This window comes from Bison bison, unplaced genomic scaffold, assembly GCF_000754665.1.
Source record: "Bison bison bison isolate TAMUID 2011002044 unplaced genomic scaffold, Bison_UMD1.0 scf7180017864163, whole genome shotgun sequence".
NCBI classification, from domain to species: domain Eukaryota; kingdom Metazoa; phylum Chordata; class Mammalia; order Artiodactyla; family Bovidae; genus Bison; species Bison bison.
Window position 1 is genome coordinate 4576841 of NW_011494735.1, and position 15598 is coordinate 4592438.

The 15598-nt window shown below is 39.4% G+C and overlaps 1 pseudogene; it reads left to right on the forward strand.

Annotated features, from left to right (window-relative positions):
* Positions 1–4786: 4786 nt before the first annotated feature.
* Positions 4787–15598, forward strand: part of LOC104989826 — a 14793-nt pseudogene continuing 3981 nt past the window's right edge.

Sequence of the window (15598 nt, forward strand, 5' to 3'; positions counted from 1 at the left end):
GCTTATATCCTTCCTTTTCTCCTCTGCTTTTTGCTTCTCTTCTTTTCACAGCTATTTGTAAGGCCTCCCCAGGCAGCCATTTTGCCTTTTTGCATTTCTTTTCCATGGGGATGGGCTTGATCCCTGTCTCCTGTACAATGTCACGAACCTCATTCCATAGTTCATCAGGCACTCTATCTATCAGATCTAGACCCTTAAATCTATTTCTCACTTCCACTGTATAATCATAAGGGATTTGATTTAGGTCATACCTGAATGGTCTAGTGGTTTTCCCTACTTTCTTCAATTTAAGTCTGAATTTGGTAATAAGGAGTTCATGATCTGAGCCACAGTCAGGTCCTGCTCTTGTTTTTGTTGACTATATAGAGCTTCTCCATCTTTGGCTGCAAATATAATCAATCTGATTTTGGTGTTGACTATCTGGTGATGTCCATGTGTAGAGTCTTCTCTTGTGTTGTTGGAAGAGGGTGTTTGCTATGACCAGTGCATTGTCTTGGCAAAACTCTATTAGTCTTTGCCCTGCTTCATTCTGTATTCCAAGGCAAAATTTGCCTGTTACTCCAGGTGTTTCTTGACTTCCTACTTTTGCATTCCAGTCCCCTATAATGAAAAGGACATCTTTTTTCGGTGTTAGTTCTAAAAGGTCTTGGAGGTCTTCATAGAACTGTTCAACTTCAGCTTCTTCAGCATTACTGGTTGGGGCATAGACTTGGATTACTGTGATATTGAATGGGTTGCCTTGTGACGACTAATCTTTAAAGAATGGTAAAAAAATTAAGATTTATCTCAGAATGTTTAGAATGCTGAAAGTTTTACAGTATTTATGAGACCATCTAAAATTACAGAAGTAGGTCAAATTTCTCATATCTTTGCAAACATCTGAAGATAGTGTTATTTAAAAAGCAAATCCCAGCAAACAGTATCTATAAATACAACATTTTTAGTTCTATTTGGAGAAACAATCAACTTTTTGCTTATTTTCAAAAGATTCAAGTGTGCAGAAATATTCACAAAATAATTATTACCCGATGTCACCACTGCTTATAATACACATTTGTCGTTTCTACTTCAGATATATTTTAAAAGCGGAACATTAAAAAATGAAATTCCCCCATTCTCATTCCTAATCCTATTCCCCTCCCTCTCTTGAGGCAATCATAATTATCAACTTGATATTTATCTGCTGATTCCATGGTTTTAGACATTGACTCTATAAACAGTAAGTACAATAGACCATATGCACAAAACAATAAGAGGAATTGCTGAGCTGTAGGGTAATAATCTATATGGTAAGTTTCAACATCTAATAGGGAAAGCTAGCCTTATCTTTTTAACTATTGTTTTGACTCTTCTTTAATGTCATTTTTAGAATCAGGTTGTCTAATTCATAAAAAAGAATCTCATTGGAATTTTGATTCAATTGTATTGGATTAATAGATTAAACTGACATCTTTTCAGTTTGGATTCTTCCCGGATGAGAACTTAACAGATTGTTCCTTTTTTTCAGGTCTCCCTTTAGCATTCTTTAATAATGCTTTATCATTTTCTCCCCAGGGCTCTAATACCTTTGACTATTTTTTCCTAAGGTAATTTATAATTTTTATTGCTATTGTATAATTGCTAAGTTATATCTTTTTCTGTTTTATTTCTAGTTGGTTATTCTTGGCATATAGGACAATTACTGATTTTTGTATTTTGATTTTAGAGCCAGCAACACTGTTGCATTTTCTTTTATAAATATAACTAATTCTCCAATAGATGCTTTTGAATATTCTATGTAATAATCTCATCTGTAAAAATCATCAAATTGTCTCTTTGTTTCTTGTGCATACATATATTTGTTGTTGTTTAGTTGCTAAATCATGTCCAACTCTTTTGTGATCCCATGGACTGTAGCCTGCCAGGCTCCTCTGTCCATGGGATTTCCCAGGCAAGAATATTGGAATGGGCTTCCATTCACTTCTCTGGAGAATTCCATGGACAGAGAAGCCTGGCGGGCTATAGTCCATGGGGTCACAAAGAGTCAGACATGACTGAGTGACTAACACTTTCACTTTTTCTTTCTCCAGGGGATCTGCCTGAACCAGGGATCAAACCTGAGTCTCCTGCATTGCAGGCAGATTCTTCACCACTAAGCCACCAGGGAAGCACCACGTGGCTTGTGGGATTTTAGTACCTTGACCAGGAACGAAACCCAGGCCCTCAGCAGCGAAAGCACAGAGCATGGCATCCTAACTGCTGGTTTGCCAGGGAATTTATTTATTTCCTTGTCTTAAAACGATTATAAAAATTATTACTTTAGGAAATAGTCGTAATGATAGTGGGTATCCTTGTCATATACTGAACTTTAATAAAAATGCTTTTGAAGTTTGATTTTTGCTGTCAGTTTTAGGTAGATGCCCTTCATTACACTATAAAAGTTTCTTCTATTCACAGGTTTTTACTTTTTTAAATATATAAGTGTTCATTGCTATATTTAAAATGAATAACCAACAAAAACCTATTGTATAGCACATGGAACTCTGCTTAATGGTATGTGGTAGCCTGGATCAGAAGGGGTTTGGGAGAGAATGGATACACATATATGTATGGCTGAATCCCCTCACTGTTCCCCTGAAACTATCACAACATTGTTAATCGACTATACTCTAATACAAAATGTTTTGGTTGTTAAAATAAAAAATATTAGAAAATATAGATAATAAATTGCTAATAAAAATGACCAGAAATCCATAAATATTTATGAAAGAATATATATTGCTTTTTAATAATTATTTATACTTCTCAACATGTCATGAACATTTTGACATGTGTCAAATGTAACAATTTTTAAAAATTTTTATTTTTAATTGGAGGATAATCGCTTTGCAATGTTGTGTTGGTTTCTGCCATACAAGAACATGAATCAGCCATGAGTACATGTGTCCCCTCCTTCTTAAACCTCCCTTCCATCCCTCAACCTCATCCCACCACTCTAGGCTATGTGTCAGTATTAAAAACTGGTCAACTAAAAAAAAAACTGGTCAACTAATAAATATATATATATATACATACACACACACACACGTATGTGTGTGTGTGTGTTCAGTTTTATCAAATGCCTCTTTATGCATCTGGAGATGAAGTGTTTTGCTCTTTAATATGTTAATATGGTAAGACTATAGTGATAGATTTGCTAATATTGAACTATCCTTGTATTTATTTGGATAAATTCTACTTAGTTATTATTTACTTAGGGCTTTTTTCTTATAAAGACACTAATGAATTAAATTTATAACAAGAATCATGCAACAGGATAATATATGGAGCATGTTGTGTGTGTGCTTGCTAAGTAAGTTGTTTCAGTCATGTCCAATTCTTTGTGACCCTATGGACTGTAGCCCACCAGGCTCCTCTGTCCTTGGGATTCTCCAGGCAAGAATATTGGAATGGGTTGCCATGCCCTTCGCCAGGGGTTCGTTCCAACCCAGGGATTGAACCTGTGTCTCCTGCGACTCCTGCTTTGCAGGCAGATTCTATACCACTGAGCCACTGGGGAAGCCCCAATATGGAGCATAACTGGTATCCTATCTGGTCCTCAGAGGTTACCGGTGGCTAGAATCCTCAGGATTTTATTGGGGATGCTGCTCTATGAAGAACAGTTGCTCAGTTCTTCAAGACTAAGTTCAAATTAGGCCCAGTTCTTGACTTGAAACTCTGGTTCCCACAGGGGCAATACAGGTTCAACCAGTTTGATAACTTTTACTACTGAGAGTTTAAAGGGAGGACCAGGAACAAAATAGGTACAGGAGTTTATAACATCCCATACCCCCAACTAAATCTGAAACTGATCATATCTTGTCTGGAAGTTGATGAACCACTCAACTGGCAGAAGAGACATAGTGAGTTCGAGTGGTATCTCCTGCCTTGGTGTGGAAAGCTTGCTGGAGTTTCTCACAGGCCCTTAAGAAGATGGCAAGGGTGTAAGGAGTTTTACTGTAGCCCCTAAGATGAACACTGCCTTTTAACGGAATCCCAGCAGCAAGAGACTGCAGATGTGTATGGTGCAATATGCTGAGTTGTTGCAAAAGAAATTGAATTTCATTCAGATCCCCCCGTCCAACTTCCCACCAGGACCAAGTCAGAGGATCCCTTTGGAGAGCTAGCTTTTGGACACCAGCCACATGGAGGGAACTGATGTTCAACTAGTATTAAACAGAGAATTTGAAACAACCAACAGAAAGGGGGCAGAAATGTCTTCATCATGTAGCTGGGATTGTTCATATAAAGGAACCGTGATTATGCACAACTCATAAAAGGGAAACAAATTCAGAGGGCAATCATGTAATGAAGTTAATTTTCCTCACCCTCCACCTTCTCAACCCAATATCAAAAGAATAACGTAATGGTTCTCTATTGAGAACAAATTATCACAGAGTGGCTTAAAGTAAAACAAATGTATTAGCTCACAGTTCTATGTATCAGAAGTCCAAGTGAGGGCTTCCCTGGTGGCTCAGTGGTAAAGAATCCACCTACCAACGCAGAAGACATGAGTTTTATCCCTGGTCTGAGAAGAATCCACGTGCTGCAGAGCAACTAAGCCCATGCACCACAACTACTGAACCTACGCTCTGGAGACCTGGAATGGCAAACACTATAGAGCCCACCCACTGCGACTAGCGAGCCCGAGTGCCCTGGAGCCCACGCTCTGCAACAAGAGAAGCCACCACGAGAGGCCTGTGCACCGCAACTTAGAGAGGAGCCCCCACCTCCCACAGCTAGAGAAAAGCCCACGCAGCAGTGAAGATTCAGCACAACCAAAAACAGACAGATAAATAATTTTTTTCTTTTTTAGAAAAAGAGCAGTGTAAGTGAACCCAACTGGGTTTCTCTGCTCCAGGCCTCATGAAGTCAAACCCAAGATTGGCAAGCTTGAACTCCTACCTGGGGGTTCTAGAAAAGAACCCACTTTCTAGCTCCTTCAGATTTGGGCCCACATTCAGTTTGTGTTGGTTACAGAACTGTGACCCCCTTTCCCTGTTGACTGTCAGTGGGGGCTGCTCTCAGCTCCTGAAGGCTGCCTGCGTTCAATACATGGCTCCTTTCACTTTAAAGGCAGCAATAGTGTGGTGAGTCACCTTATGGGGCATACTTCATTTTATTATGCTTTGCTTTATTGTACTGTGGATGCTGCTTTTTTTTTTTTTTTTAACAAATTAAAAGTGTATGGCAATCCTGTATTGACCAAGTCTATCAGCACCATTTTTTCAATAGCATCTGCTCACTTCACATCTCGGTGTCGTGTTTTGGTAATTTTGGCACTATTTCAAACTGTTTCATTATTACATATATTATGGTGATCTGTGATCAGTGATTCTGATGCTAATATTATCATTGTTTTGGGGTGCCACAAGCTGCACTCGTATAAGAAGGCAAACTTAACCTGTAAATGTTGTGTGTGTTCTGACTGCTCCACCAACCAGCCAATCTCCTTCCTCTCTCCCTCTTCTTGAGCTTCCTATTTCCTAGGACACAGCAGTATTGTAATTAGACCAATTAATAACCCTACAATGGCCTCTAAGTTTTCAAATGACGGGAAGAATCCTAAGTCTCTCACTTTGTCGTCTCTCACGATTTTGTTTATTATGTCTCTCACATCATCAAAAGCTAAACATGATTAAGCTTAGTGAGGAAGGCACGTTGAAAGCCAAGACAGGACAAGAGCTAGACCTCTTGTGCCAGTTAGCCAAGCTGTGAATGCAAAGTAAAAGTTCTTGAAGGAAATTAAAAGTGCTACTCCAGTGAACACACAAACGGTAAGAAAGCAAAACAGCCCTATTGCTGAGATGGAGAAAGCTATAGTGGTCTAGACAGATGATCAAACCAGGCCATGGCACCTCTGTTTACAACATGGTTTGCTGAATATTTTCAGCTCACTGCTGAGACCTGCTGCTCAGAAAAAAAGAGTCCTCTCCAAATATTATTGCTCACTGACAATGCACCTGGTCACCCCAGGGCTCTGATAGAGATGTACAACTATTTAATTAATTGATTTTGTTTTCATGACTGCTAACACAACATCCATTCTGCAGTCCATGGATCAAGAAGTAATTCTGACTTTCAAGTCTTAGTATTTAAGAACTAGATTTCCTAGGGCTTCGACTGCTATAGACAGCGATTCCTCATGATGAGTCTGGACAAAAGCCAACTGAAAATCTTTTGGAAAGAATTCACCATTCTAGATGCCATTAAGAACATTCACAATTCATGAGACAAGGTCAGAACATCAACACTAACAGGAGTTTGAAAGAAGTTGATTCCAACTCTCAAGGATGACCTTGAGGAATAAAAGACTTCAGTGAAAAAAGTAACTGTAGGCTTGAGGGAAAGAGCAAGAGAACTAGAATTAGAATTGGAGCCCAAAGATGTGACTGAATTGCAACAATCTCATGATAAAACTTGAACAGATGAGGAGTTGCTTCTTATGGACCAACAGAGAGCTTTCTTGAAATGGAATCTACTCTTGGTGAAGATGCTGTGAAGATGGTTAAAATGAAAACAAAGGATTTAGAGTATTACTTAAATTTAGTTGATAAAGTAGTGGCAGGGTTTGACAGGACTGGTTCCAATTTTGAAAGAAGTTCTGTTGTAGGTAAAATGCCATGAAACAGCACTGCATGCTACAGAGAAATGTGTCATGGAGAGAGTCACTGATGTGGTAAACTGCCCTGTGGTATTATTTAAGAAACTGCCACAGCCACCCCAACCTTCAGCACCACCACCCTGATCCGTCAGCAGCCATCAACACTGAGGCAAGACTCCACCAGCACAAAGACTACAACTCTTTGGAGACTCAGATGACAGTTAGTGTTTGTAGAAACAAAGTATTTTTAAATTAAAGTTCATACATTATTTTTTAGACATAATGCTATTATTACACACTTAATATGCTACAGTGTAAAGGAAATAATTTTTATATGCAGTGGGAAACTAAAACATTTGTACAACTCTCAGGGAAGGAAATGGCAATCTACTCCAGTATTCTTGCCTGGAAAAGTCCACGGACAGAGGAGCCTGGCGGGCTGCAGTCCATGGGGTTACATGACTGAGCATGCGTGCCTGAGGGTGGAGGGAGATGGGTTGGTAGCAATAAACTGGTAGAACTAAAAAAAAAAAAAAAGTGCAACTCTCTTTATTGCAATATTCACTTTTCTGCAAAGCTAGGGAACTGAACCCACACTGTCTCCAAGGTATGCCTGTATTTTGAATCTCAGATTCCCCCCTATGCCACTAGCCAGAGAAAGCTCTGAGTTTAAAGGCTCCTGTGATTAGAATTAGCCAACCCACACAATCTCCCTTTTGCCATCTGATGTAACATAATCATGGCTCTACTGACACCTTGATTTCAGACTTCTGATCTCCAGAATCATGAGACAATAAATTTCTATTGTGCTGAGACAATGTCATTTGTCGTACTTTGCCAAGACAGCCATAGCAAACTAATACAGTTAGTTTCTGATACTTACCACTGAGAATCATGACTAATGTTAATTTTGTATTGAGTGAATTATGGTACAACCCAGAACTGGAAAATCTGGCTTAGGAAGGGATAGGTGCCTCTGAATGGCAGGTCCACAAGAACTTCAAATTAAAGTCTCACAAAAGTAGTACTGCCTTGCAGGACTGTGGAGCAGTCTTTGGTGGCTTTAAAATCTTCCTCCCAAGACAAGTTGGAGTGGTTGTTGCCATGCTCAGTGGATGCCTTGAGGGAATCAGAGCACTCCTGCCCTGAAGTGCTCTGCCTGAGCACTCAGTTTAAACTGCTGCTGGTGGCTGAGGTGTTTGGAATTGTCTAGTATCTACCACAGGTTCCAGAGGTTTCCACTGTTGATCTTCAAAGTGTTTACAAAGACACTGTGCCTTCCCCATGAGGAGGAGCTGCCTCATACGCAAACAGATCAAGCTTTTTCTCATGTTGCCAAGTCTAGAAGGGGAAGCCAACTTCTAATTATCTATCTCCTATTTCAGGTCACCCTAACACGTGTGCGGGTTTCTTTTTTTTTAGATGTCATGGTATTTTTTGTTTCTGTATTGTGAGCCAACACTACCACTTACATAGATTATGTCAGCCATTTTAGGTCAAACTGTTCCCTAAAACCCAGAAAACAGCAGAAAATTAAAACCAAACAACACAAATGAGGCACCTGCATTACACTAAACGGAGGGGAATTCAAGATACTTTCACTGGCTAAGAGTCTTGGCAGCATGGTACACTTCGTCTCATTGGCTGGAGCAAACAAAACAACTGCCTTACCAGCTCTAATTAGTTTTGACCATAGACAATGCTGAAAAGATAAGGGAAATAGATCTGTAAACAAAATTGTAACGGATTATTATACAAATAATGAGGTTGCACATTTAACACACCACAGCTCAGACAAGAGAATAAAAAATAACACTTTAATTTTGCTATAATTATTCCTAAGGATGTACCTGAAGTTTAATAGGAAAAGTAATTAAATGTCCAATATTATTTATATCTGGTTATTTAAGTCATTTAAACAGTGCCCAATGTCTTTTATTTTATTATTGGTAAATATGTCATAATTTTTTTTTAAATTATTGACATATAGTTGACTTACAATGTTGTGTTCGTTTCCAGTGTACAAAAAAGTGATTCAGTTATACAAACATATATATCTTTTTTCATTCTTTTCCATTACAGGTTATTACAAAATATTGAATATGGTTCTCTGTGCTAAACAATGCTAACACATTGTTATCTATTAGTGTGTACATGTTAATCCCAAACTCATTTATCCTCTCTCCTTTCCACTTTGGTAACCTCAAGTGTGTCTTCTATGTCTCTAGGTCTATTTGTTTTGTATATAAGTTCATCTGTGTGTGTGTGTGCATGTGTATATATATATATATTCCACATATAAGTGATTTCATGGTATTTGTCTAACTCACTTCACTTAGTACAATAATCTCTAGATCCACCCATGTTGCTGCAGTGTCCAGTCTCTTTTAAACAGAAATGTTCATAGGTGCTAATGGTATTTAACAGTTTATTCTAAGAATTTCAATGCAATAGTCTGGTTTTTAAAAATAAATAGGTAGGTAGATAGATAAATAGAAATGCTCATCTTTCATTTAGATTTCCTTCACCCCCTGCTTTTCTAAGTTGAAATTCTAGTATTGGGGTGGGAGTGGAGGCGGTCCTGGCATGTGCTGTTCTGTATCAATTCTGCTCACATCTTTTGCTTTCCAGTTAGGTGATTCCCTTTGACCACCTGGTTACTCCACAATCTGTTAGCTTCTGATGCTAAAATCTAGAGGTTATAGCCCCAACCCTACTAATAAAGTCTAACTGATTCTCTTGCTCTGTGAGCCCCTTGGTTTTAGCACTTACTGCTTAGAGTTGGGGGCTCCCTTTTTATTATTTCTGGGGCTTCCCTGGTGGCTCAGAGGGTAAAGCGTCTGGCTGCAATGCGGGAGACCCAGGTTCGATCCCTGGGTCAGGAAGATCCCATGGAGAAGGAAATGGCAACTCACTCCAGTATTCTTGCCTGGAGAATCCCATGGACAGAGGAGCCTGGTAGGCTACAGTCCATGGGGTCTCAAAGAGTCAGACACAACTGAGCAACTTCACTTTTTATTTCTGGTATAAAAGAAAACATCTTTTTCTTGATTTCAAGTTATGCTATATATGTATATATGTGTATTTAAGTTTATACGTATTTAAATTTTATTTGATGTATTACACATCTCTAAGTGTTTAAAGGGAGTGCACATATTTCATCTGCATCAGTTAATAATCAGAAAATGAACTTTTTAAAAATAAAATAAGTAATAAACACATTACTGCTACTGCTAAGTCACTTCAGTCGTGTCCGACTCTGTGTGACCCCATAGACGGCAGCCCACCAGGGTCCCCCGTCCCTGGGATTCTCCAGGCAAGAACACTGGAGTGGGTTGCCATTTCCTTCTCCAATGCAGGAAAGTGAAAAGTGAAAGTGAATTCGCTCAGTCGTGTCCAACTCCTAGTGACCCCATGGACTGCAGCCTACCAGGCTCCTCCACCCATGGGATTCTCCAGGCAAGAGTACTGGAGTGGGGTGCCATTGCCCTCTCCAAATACCTTTGTTTAAAAAAGGGGCAACATTTGAGATCTTTTTAAGTCCTACCTGCACTCCTGTCCCTCATAGAAATATATCTGTAACTTGCTTTTTTTTTAAGATTTTGTTTATATTTTTTAAGTCTTTATTGAATTTTTTACAACATTGCTTCTGTTTTATGTTTTGGTTGTTTTGGCCACAAGGCATGTGGGATCCTAGTTCCCTGACCAGAGCCTGAGCCAGTACCCCTGCACTGAAAGGCAAAGTCTTAACCACTGGACCACCAGGGAAGTTCCTGCAACTTGTTTTTTACCCAACCGCATGCGGCTGGGTAGGTTGGCAGAGACCTACCACACCCTTTAAACTGCCTCAAACCACCACATACACAGTTTGAATATACACTTTATTAGCCATTCTTTTATTCATGGTTCTGCATTTCCTGTTCCAGGGGATCTTTGTGACCAACTCCGCAATGGACATGCTTGTACATGTTTTCTTGTGGACAAGTACCGGTGTTTTTGAAAAGGAGATGCTACATCTATAGTGGCTGGCTCATAGCATATGTGTATTTTTATTTTATTCAATATTGCCAAATTGCCCTGTTCAATGTGGCTGTATCAATTTTATATTCCCATTAGCTGCTGCTGCTGCTAAGTCGCTTCAGTCATGTCCGACTCTGTGGGACCCCATAGACAGCAGCCAATGAGGCTCCCCTGTCCCTGGGATTCTCCAGGCAAGAATACTGGAGTGGGTTGCCATTTCCTTCCCATTAGCAGTGTGTATGTATACTCTACCACATTTTACATTTTATTAATGAGTTTAATTTTTATAATGGTTGAAAATTATCTCAGTATTCTATCAAATTTTCTTGATAATTGGTGACATTCAGCTTCTATTTATATGTTCACTGGCCAATTACATTTATTTTTCTACAATTAATTTATCCTATGATTTTTTTCCAGGTTCTCATTGGTTTATTTGAGTTTTCCATTTTTGTAGGAATATCTTATGGATCTAAATACTAATATTTTCTGTGTTCTATGTTTGGCAAATATTATCTCCTACCTTGTCACTTGTCTCTGAACTTTGCTTCCATATGCTAGACATGTTATTGAAGGCTTATGATGCCTTTTGTAATAGAGAACTTATACACACTGTTCAAATTTATCAATCTTGATGCAGTAAAACATATCAACTCATTCCCTAAAACTGACTTCTAATTTTCCAGTCATAAACATTTTCCTACATTTTCTCCTGATACATTTAGGATGTTGCCTCTTAACATTTGAGTCTTTAATCCCTCTAAAATTTATTTTCATGAATGGTGTTAGGTAGAGAATCTAATTTTATCAAAACAAATGATCCACTTTCCCAAAGCCTTATGGAATTGTTAGTGCCTCCTCACTGAAACTGATTCCATCTCTATCGTACATAACACTCTAACTTGGATGAACTAGCCATTTGCAGGTATAACCCACAATAAGAAAAGCCTTAAACATCATCTGCTGGAACTAAGCAACTATCCCCTGACTTATCTAAGTGAGCAGGATGTGTCCTTAAAATGAGATTGCTACATATTTTAGAGCCTGTCTGGAATAATATGCTTGTCCCATCGTATCCATGGGGGATTGGTGTATTTGCATAATAATCTATATGTATCCTCCATATCTCTTGACTTCCTATTTTTGCATTCTGGTCCCCTATAATGAAAAGGACAGATTATAGGGGACTGGAATGCAAAAGTAGGAAGTCAAGAGATACCTGGGTTTGATGCCCAGGTCACAAAGATCCCCTGGAAAAGGAAATGGCAACCAACTCCAGTACTCTTGCCTGGAAAATGCTATGGATGGAGAACCTGGTAGGCCACAGTTCATGGGATCACAGAGTCGTACACGACTGAGCAACTTCACTTAAGAGACACCTGGAGCAAAAGGCAAATTTGGCCTTGGAGTACAAAATGAAGCAGAGCAAAGACTAATAGAGTTTTGCCAAGAGAACGCACTGGTCACAACAAACACCCTCTTCCAACAACACAAGAGAAGACTACACATGGACATCACCAGATGGTCAACAACGAAATCAGACTGATTATATTCTTTGCAGCCAAAGATGGAGAAGCTCTATACAGTCAACAAAAACAAGACCGGGAGCTGACTGTGGCTCAGATCATGAACTCCTTATTGCCAAATTCAGACTTAAATTGAAGAAAGTAGGGAAAACCACTGGACTATTCATGTATGACCTAAATCAAATCCCTTATGATTATACAGTAGAAGTGACAAACAGATTCAAGGGATTAGATCTGATAGAGTATCTGAAGAACTATGGACAGAAGTTCATGACATTGTACAGGAGGCAATGTTCAAGACTATCCCCAAGAAAAAGAAATGCAAAAAGGCAAAATGGTTGTCTGAGGAGGCCTTACAAATAGCTGTGAAAAGAAGAGAAGCGAAAGGCAAAGGAGAAAAGGAAAGATATATCCATTTGAATGCAGAGTTCCAAAGAATAGCAATAAGAGGCAAGAAAGCCTTCCTCAGTGAGCAATGCAAAGAAACAGAGGAAAACAATAGAATGGGAAAGACTAGAGATCTCCTCAAGAAAATTAGAGATACCAAGGGAACATTCCATATAAAGATGGGCACAATAAAGGACAGAAATGGTATGGACATAAAAGAAGCAGAAGATCTTAAGAAGACGTAGCAAGAATACACAGAAGAACTGTACAAAAAAGATCTGCATGACCCAGATAAGCACGATGATGTGATCACTCACCTAGAGCCAGACATCCTGGAATGCGAAGTCAAGAGGACCTTAGGAAGCCTCACTACAAACAAAGCTAGTGGAGGTGATGGAATTCCAGTTGAGCTATTTCAAATCCTGAAAGATGATGCTGTGAAAGTGCTGCACTCAATATGCCAGCACATTTGGAAAACTCAGCAGTGGCCACAGGACTGGAAAAGGTCAGTTTTCATTCCAATCCCAAAGAAAGGCAATGCCAAAGAATCCTCAAACTACTGCACAATTGCACTCATCTCACACGCTAGTAAAGTAATGCTCAAAATTCTCCAAGCCAGGCTTCAACAATAAGTGAATCGTGAACTTCCAGATGTTCAAGCTGGTTTTAGAAAAGGCAGAGGAACCAGAGATCAAGTTGCCAACATCTGCTGGATCGTCGAAAAAGCAAGAGAGTTCCAGAAAAACATCTATTTCTGCTTTCTTGACTATGCCAAAACCTTTGACTGGTGAATCACAGCAAACTGTGAAAAATTCTTAAAGAGATGGAACTACCAGACCTTATCTGCCTCCAGAAAAATCTGTATGGAGGTCAAGAAGCAACAATTAGAACTGGACATGGAACAACAGACTGTTTCCAAACTGGGAAAGGAGTACGGCAAGGTTGTATATTGTCACCCTGCTTATTTAACTGACATGCAGAGTATATCATGTGAAATGCTGGGCTGGATGAAGCACAAGCTGGAATCAAGATTGCCAGGAGAAATATCAATAACCTCAGATATGCAGATAACACCACCTTTGTGGTGGAAAGTGAATAAGAACTGAAGAGCCTCTTGATGAAAGTGAAAGAGGAGAGTGAAAAAAGTTGGTTTAAAAGTCAACATTCAAACTAAGATCATGGCATCTGGTCCCATCACTTCATAGCAAATAGATGGGGAAACAATGGAAACAGTGACAGCCTTTATTTTCTTGGGCTCTAAAATCACTGCAGATGGTGACTGCAGCCAACAAACTGAAAGACATTTGCTCCTTGGAAGAAAAGCTATGACAAACCTAGACAGCATATTAAAAAAGCAGAGACATTACTTTGCCAACAAAGGTCCATCTACTCAAGGCTATGGTTTTTCCAGTAGTCATGTATGGATGTGAGAATTGGACTATAAAGAAAACTGAGAGCCAAAGAACGGATGCTTTTGAACTGTGGTGTTGGAGAAGACTCTTGAGAGTTTTTTGGACTGCAAGGGGATCCAACCACTCAATCCTCAAGGAAATCAGTCCTGAATATTCACTGGAAGGACTGATGCTGAAGCTGAAACTCCAATCCTTTGGCCATCTGATGCAAAGAACTGACTCACTGGAAAAGATCCTGATGCTGGGAAAGATTGAAGGTGGGAGGAGAAGGGGACCACAGAGGATGAGATGGTTGGATGGCATCACCAACTCGATGGACATGAGTTTGAGCAAGCTCTGGGAGTTGGTGATGGACAGGGAAGCCTGGTGTGCTGCAGTTCATGGGGTAGCAAAGAGTCAGACCCAACTGAGCAACTGAACTGAACTGCACTGTATCCTCCCGTATAACTTTAAGTCATCTCTATTTTACTTATAATTCTTAATATAAGATAGACTATGTGTAAATAGTTGCAAATAAAATCCGAATGCTATATGAAAAGTTGCCAGTGCATGGCAAATTCAAGTTTTGCCTTTTGGAACTTTCTGAAATTTTTTTCCTCAATTTCTTCCATCTGATATTGGTTGAATCCCCAGATGCAGAACCTGTGAATACAGAGGGACAACTGTATATAATAACGGAATGTTACATTTATATACAGGAAGTATATAAAAAGGAGAAATAAATAGTAAGAATTTGATCTTAGAGAAATAGAAAAATAGATAAAAATTTCCAGACCTTCCATGTTTTAAAAGAAATAGCCTTCTACTTAGTCTACTCCCTTCTCTCTGATTATATGCCCATTACAAAACTTTTGACTTTATTCAGTTTCATAGGTACTATGATGCCAAAGGAGCAGATGTCCATAGGGAAGAAATGAGTAAATCAATCTTTCTGAATTGAAAAACATCCTCTGTCATAGAAATAAGTCCTTTAAGAGACTTTAATTCTGTAGTTTAAACAGTTCAAGCCATACAGTTTTCTGGAATTCAATTCTACAGTCTTAGCTCTAGTGCTTGCACCAGTCAGTTCAGTTCAGTCGCTCAGTCGTGTCCGACTCTTCGCGACCCCATGAATTGCAGCACGCCAGGCCTCCCTGTCCATCACCAACTCCCAGAGTTTACTCAAACTCATGTCCGTTGAGTCGGTGATGCCATCCAGCCATCTCATCCTCTGTCAGCCCCTTCTCCTGCCCCCAATCCCTCCCAGCATCAGGGTCTTTTCCACTGAGTCAAATCTTTACATGCGGTGGCCAAAGTACTGGAATTTCAGCTTTAGCATCAGTCCTTCCAATGAACACCCAGGACTGATCTCCTTTAGGATAGACTGGTTGGATCTCCTTGCAGTCCAAGGGACTCTCAAGAGTCTTCTCCAACCACAGTTGGAACCACAGTTCAAAAGCATCAATTCTTCGGCACTCAGCTTTCTTCACAGTCCAACTCTCACATCCATACATGACTACTGGAAAAACCATAGCCTTGACTGACAGACCTTTGTTGGCAAAATAATGTCTCTGCTTTTGAATATGCTGTGTAGGTTGGTCATAACTTTCCTTCCAAGGAGTAAGTGTCATTTAATTTCATGGCTGCAATCA